General features: G+C 44.3%; 1 long non-coding RNA gene across 1 annotated transcript; it reads left to right on the plus strand.

Annotated features, from left to right (window-relative positions):
* The first annotated feature begins 447 nt into the window (after nt 1-447).
* Nucleotides 448-3462, plus strand: LOC308639698. Its single transcript, XR_014020100.1, has 2 exons — nt 448-2491; nt 3127-3462. It is a non-coding gene; the product is annotated as an uncharacterized lncRNA (long non-coding RNA).
* The last annotated feature ends 2240 nt before the right edge of the window (nt 3463-5702 follow it).

A 5702-nucleotide genomic window follows, 5' to 3' on the forward strand; every position in this document is an offset into this window, starting at 1 on the left:
TATGTGGTGCTAAGGATCAAACCCAGTGTGCTAGGCAAGTGATCTACCATTGAGCCACAACCCCAGCCCTTGCTCCTAATTCTTGATTGACTCAGAAGTACAGAAGGTTAGGGAAATAAAGGAAATCATATATGGTTCCTGGTTTCCATGCATACTTGCTATTTATATAAGGTCATTAGTAATGTGCCTCTGTTTGATTTGTGTTCTCTCTCTTTTTTCCCCCTTAGTCCTACTAAATGTGTCCCTGTTGATTGTAGAACACTTCCTTATTCTTCTGGGACAGATATTCCAGTTCATCTTGTACTTTTTTTGCCTTACTCTGGAATTGGTCATTTGTCTAATGAGTTGTGTTTTCTTTTTTTTTTTATGTTTTAAGTCTTTTTATTTTTTTTATTGATTGTTCAAAACATTACAGAGCTCATGATATATATGATATATCATCTTTCATACATTTGACTCAATTGGGTTTTGAACTCCCATTTTTACCCCAAATACAGATTGCAGAATCACATCTGTTACACACTCACATTTTTACATAATGGCATATTAGTGACTGTTGTATTCTGCTACCATTCCTATCTCCTACTATCCCCCGAGTTGTGTTTTCTTTAGAGAAGAATGCTAATTACAAATCAAGATCCATGCTTGATCCTCTGCAATTGGGAGCCCCTTTTATCTTTGTCTTCAGCAATGAATATTCCCCACTATAGCACTGATTTCAATAGCTCTTGACCATTTCCTTTGTTCTGAGCACCACACTATAGCCCAGGACAGCATCCTTCCCTCTCCATTGAGATGCTACACAGAAACTGGGAACAATGAGCCAATGAGAGATAGAGATGGAGAAAAACCTAGAACAATGTTGTCCTATAAGCAGCCAACAGAAAAGTGATGTAAAAATAATGGAACTGTTATGGCTGAAAAAAACAAGAAAAGAAAAGATGATGAATATACAGATGCAGAAATGATGAGTCTGAGGACAAGGATGACAATGAGGATTTTGTCCAGCAGGTTGTTGGTAAAAGCTGTCTTTTCTTTAAGCTATTTATCTTGACCATTACCAGTCTCAAAACTTTTAGAGAACAGAGATTTCAAGACTTTAGGGGATTTTTCATTTTTACCTTTTTTTTTTTTTTGGTCATTGAACATCTAGACAAGAAGGCAGGGCAGACATACACAACAGCCTTGTATTTAAGGAACTACTTCTGCCCCACATTAGTCCTGGTCCAGTTACCTTCTAATATAATAGTGTCCTTTGCAGACACATGCCTCAGAGGCAATGCTGGTCCCACCCTGCCCACCTCCAACTGTACCTTTCCTGTTGACTTGATCCACTTCCACACACAGAAATAGACCAGTGCCCAAGGGGTAGTAGCTTCTCCCTACAGCCCCTAGTCTAGCTGAAGGAATAAGGCTCACCCTAGCTCCAAGAACTTGCCTAGGTGCTCCCTGAGGATGGGGACAGGTAGAACCCAGGAGTGGCTGCTTTGCATCCCTGGCCATGTGTCCCCAGGACTGGATCACATGTGGGAGACAGGACCAGTTTGGCCTAGAGAAGCCTGCCTCCCTCACATAACAGAGAGACATGGGACCAGTCAGCAGGGGCATCAGGCATCTTCTAGGACTCCCTGGCGTGCTTGGGGTGGAGTGGGATTGAAGGGAACCAGTCATATGCTAAACAGTCTCAGGGGTTAGTGTTTGGGCATGTGGACTGGGGAACTGGCTGTACGTAGGCTGTACATAGCAACACTGGGAAATCCATTAATTATACGGCCTACTAGTGTCTGAGACTTCAGGTAGTGCCCACTTTTCAGAAGCAGCCTATGGGGATCTGTTTGCGCAGTCGCACTAGATATGCCCCGCCTCCTATTCTAGAGGGTGGAGCTTTATGAGGGAGTGATCATTGGTTAGAAAATATAGGGGTTCTTCCGGGTCATGTTGGTGCGAACCAATTACAGGACAGGAGGCCTTGCCAGCGGGTGTGTTTGCGCAGGCGCTCTGGATATCCCGCATTACATTGCACTAAGAAACGGAGCTTCGTGTTGGGAGTAGTAGGTCACACAGCTTCCGGTGGAAAAGGCGGGAGTATTTGGGCTCCCTGAGGCTGATGAAGGAGGAGCCATGCAGGCAGCAGACGAAGGTGCAGGTGTCGCAGTGGTTGCAGTGGTTGCAGCTGGTGGTGCCGCCGGCCAGGTCGGGCCGGTTGGCCCTGGCGGTCCTGGGGGTCCTGAGGGTCCTGAGGGTCCTGAAGATCCTGGAGGTCCTGCTGGTCCTGGTGGTCCTGGTGTCCCTGGAGGTCCTGGTGGCCTAGGAGGTCCTGGTGGCCCAGGAGGTCCCGAGAATCCTGGTGATCCTGATGACCCTGGTGACCCTGGTGGCCCAGGTGACCCTGGAGGCCCTGGTGTCGCAGGAGAGGCAGATGCTGCAGTTGGTGTCCTTCCACACGCGCCAGGGCCTGGTGGAGATGCTGCGCCAGCCGCTGGAGGTCCAGGTAACTGATTGTTTCAGTTGTATCCTATTTCAGGATCCTCCCAGTGGTCTGGGCAGCTAGGGGACAGACCAGGGATAGTTGGAGGGGTTTTCCTCAGGCAGGTGACGACTGAGAGAGGAGCAGGAAAGAACTGTAACTGTAGAGTTTGGGCAGGGCATGGCCTGGGCAGAAGGATGGGGGAAGTGATGGGGAAAACCAGCCCAAAGGGAGTCAGGGGACAATGGATGATGCTGTCCAGGGTAGCCTAAGGGTATCGGGTGGGAGGTGGCAGACAACAGAGGCAAGTCTCAGAGTGAGACGAACACCTTGAGCACAGGTAAAATCAATAGTGTGGGTGATGTCTTAACCAGTATCTGTACCTGCACACTGCCAGCCTTTCCCATAGCCTGTGGACGCACATGCTGATCTCTGAGGGCCAGTTCAGAAGAAGCTCAATGTGAATGGCCCCATCTTTGCTGTGTCAGTTATACAAAGGGCTTGGTAGAAGATGACAGCAAGTGGCCAGGGCTAGTCTTAGTCCAAGGGAGCACTATAATGAAGTCTGAATAAGGGGGGTGCTCTGCACCTGTGTGAGGAGGCAAAACAAGGAAAGTGCCCCTCCTGCCCCCTTACTTGATATTCTCTTTCCCTTTTAGATGATTAACTGCTGAAGATCCTGGCCAACTCCAAACTTTCATTTCCTTCTGTCTTGACTGGCTTTCCTTGGTGGTGTGGATCCTGCAGCGCTTCGTGCCCCCAGTTTTCACTAAGCCTCAGCAGGGAGAATAGGACTAAGCTTTACCTTGAGCACCATTTTAGGCAGTAAGTCCTTCCCTTGGCTGATGATTCCTACAGTAAATACTGTAGGATATCCTACTTTGCTTTGGGGGGGCCTATTTTTATTTTTAAATTTGGCTCCTAGGCTTTAGGATCTATTTGTTTTGTTTTGTAATCAAATGTTTGTTACTCCAGAAAATAAATCTGAGATGCTATTCCAGTGTCTTTGTTTCTTTTAAGATCCAGAACCTCCAAATATTCTTGCCATTGTTCTCAGGTTTTAAGGGAGGTTCTGAGATTCAGTTATTCTAGCAGTACAAGGTAATTGAAAACAATTTAGGAAATAGAAGAAAAATAGTCAATTGGGTCCTATCATTCAGCTTTAACTACTGTCAAGATTTTGGAATATTTTCTTAGTATTTTAGTTGCATATAAATATATAATCCCTAAGACATGAGCCTTGCCAGGAGTGGTTGAAAGTAAGGAGTGATGTTAGCAGAATATCACTGGAGGGTCCTTGTTCCCTACTCACTTATCCTAAGCTGCACCACCCAGGGTACATAGTATTTGGAAAACATACTGCCATTGTCAGATAAAAACCTGGTGAACAAAGAGCTGATGACAACATGAAATTGAGATTATCCCAAGAGACTCCCTCTAAAATGCAAAATGCCCCATAGGTCATTACAGTGTATGTCATGGGGATACATTTTAACTCTAGTAGCATTAGTGGACTCTGCTGTGCTAAGAGCAGACCCTGAGATTGAGAGACATCTCCATCAACATTGGATGTTCAGCCAGGCATGGTGGTGCATGCCTGTAATGCCAGTGGCTCAGGAGGCTGAGGCAAGGAGGATCATGTGTTTAAAGCTAGCCTCAGCAATTTAGTGAGGCCCTACATAACTCAGTGAGACCCTGTCTCTAAATGAAATACAAAAACAAGCTTGGGATGTCACTCAGTGGTTAAGTGCTCCTGGATTTACTCCCAGTACCAAAAAAAAATGCTTTTAGGCAACTTGTTTGTGTGTCTTATTTTTTTTCAGTGAAAATATTCATTCAGGGGCTGGGGCTGTGGCTCAATGGTAGAGTGCTCGCCTCGCACATGTGAGACCCTGGGTTTGATCCTCAGCACCACATAAAAATGAATAAGTGAAATAAAGGTATTGTATCTAACTACAACTCTAATAAACAAACAAAACAAATAAATAAATAAATAAATAAAATATTCATGCAATCTCTCAAAACATGATCTGCTTTTATTTCCACTCACCCAAACATGCTTTACATTATTATCTTTTCCATCACATCTGAGATCACTCCATCCTTCCAGTTGCTCAGGCCAAAATCCTTGGTATTGTCTCAACTCCCAATTTCTCAATCCTATTTGTTCTATCTTCAAAATATATGCATAGTCAACCAGTTCATAATGCCCTGAATACTACCACAGGTCTGATCTAAGCCACCATCAATACTTGCACAAGTTATTATGACAGGCTCCTCATTGATCACCCTGCTTCTTTTGTGCTCATCCCCACAGTCTAGTCTCCACGCAGTAGCCAGAGGGATTGAATTCTTCCTGAAACATTTGCTCATAATGTCCTAATGAATTGTCAACACTTTTCTCTAACTGATGAGACAAGTAGACAGAAAATAAAGATGCAGATGATTTGAGCAACACCATCATTCAACTTTTTTTTTCCTGGTACTGAATATTGAACCCATGGGTGCTATATGACTGGGATACATTTTTATTTTTTGAGAAAGGGTATCACTAAGTTGCTGAGGCTGGCCTTGAACTTGTGATTCTCCTACGTCAGGCTTCTGAGTCTTTGGGATTATAGCTGCATGCCACCATGTCCAGCACCATCAATCAACTCAACTAATTCACACTTTGTAGAACACTTCACTCAATAGCAACAAGAACAACAGCAACACAATACACATTCTTTTCAGGTGCATATGCACTCTTCATCATGGTGGACTATATATATTCAGGACCATAGAACATGTGTCAACTAATTTAAAAGGATTGAAATTATACACGGTATGTTCTATGACCATAATGGAATTAAAATAAAGATTTTTTAATGAGGAAAAAAATCACAACATTGTTATAGCAAGCTTGGGTTGCTGCTATGTTTTGGATGTGATCTGGTTCCCTTATCCTCATGTTGAAATTTGATTCCCACTGTAATGGTGTTGGAGGTGGTGCAAGCTTGTAATCCTAGTACCTTGGGAGGCTGAGGCAGGAGGTTCACAAGTTTGAGTCTATCCTCAGCAACTTAGTGAGATTCTAAGCAACTTAGCAAGACCTTGACTCAAAATAAAAATAGGGTGGGGATGTGGCTTAGTGATAAAGCTCTGGATTCAATCCCCAGTACCAAAAAACAAAACAAACAAAACCCATACTAGAACCATGTCACATGGTTACCTCCAGCTGCAGGGGAGGCTGGCA

The sequence above is a fragment of the Spermophilus citellus genome (genome assembly GCF_964194105.1).
Source record: "Spermophilus citellus genome assembly, chromosome: X".
Taxonomy (NCBI): Eukaryota; Metazoa; Chordata; class Mammalia; order Rodentia; family Sciuridae; genus Spermophilus; species Spermophilus citellus.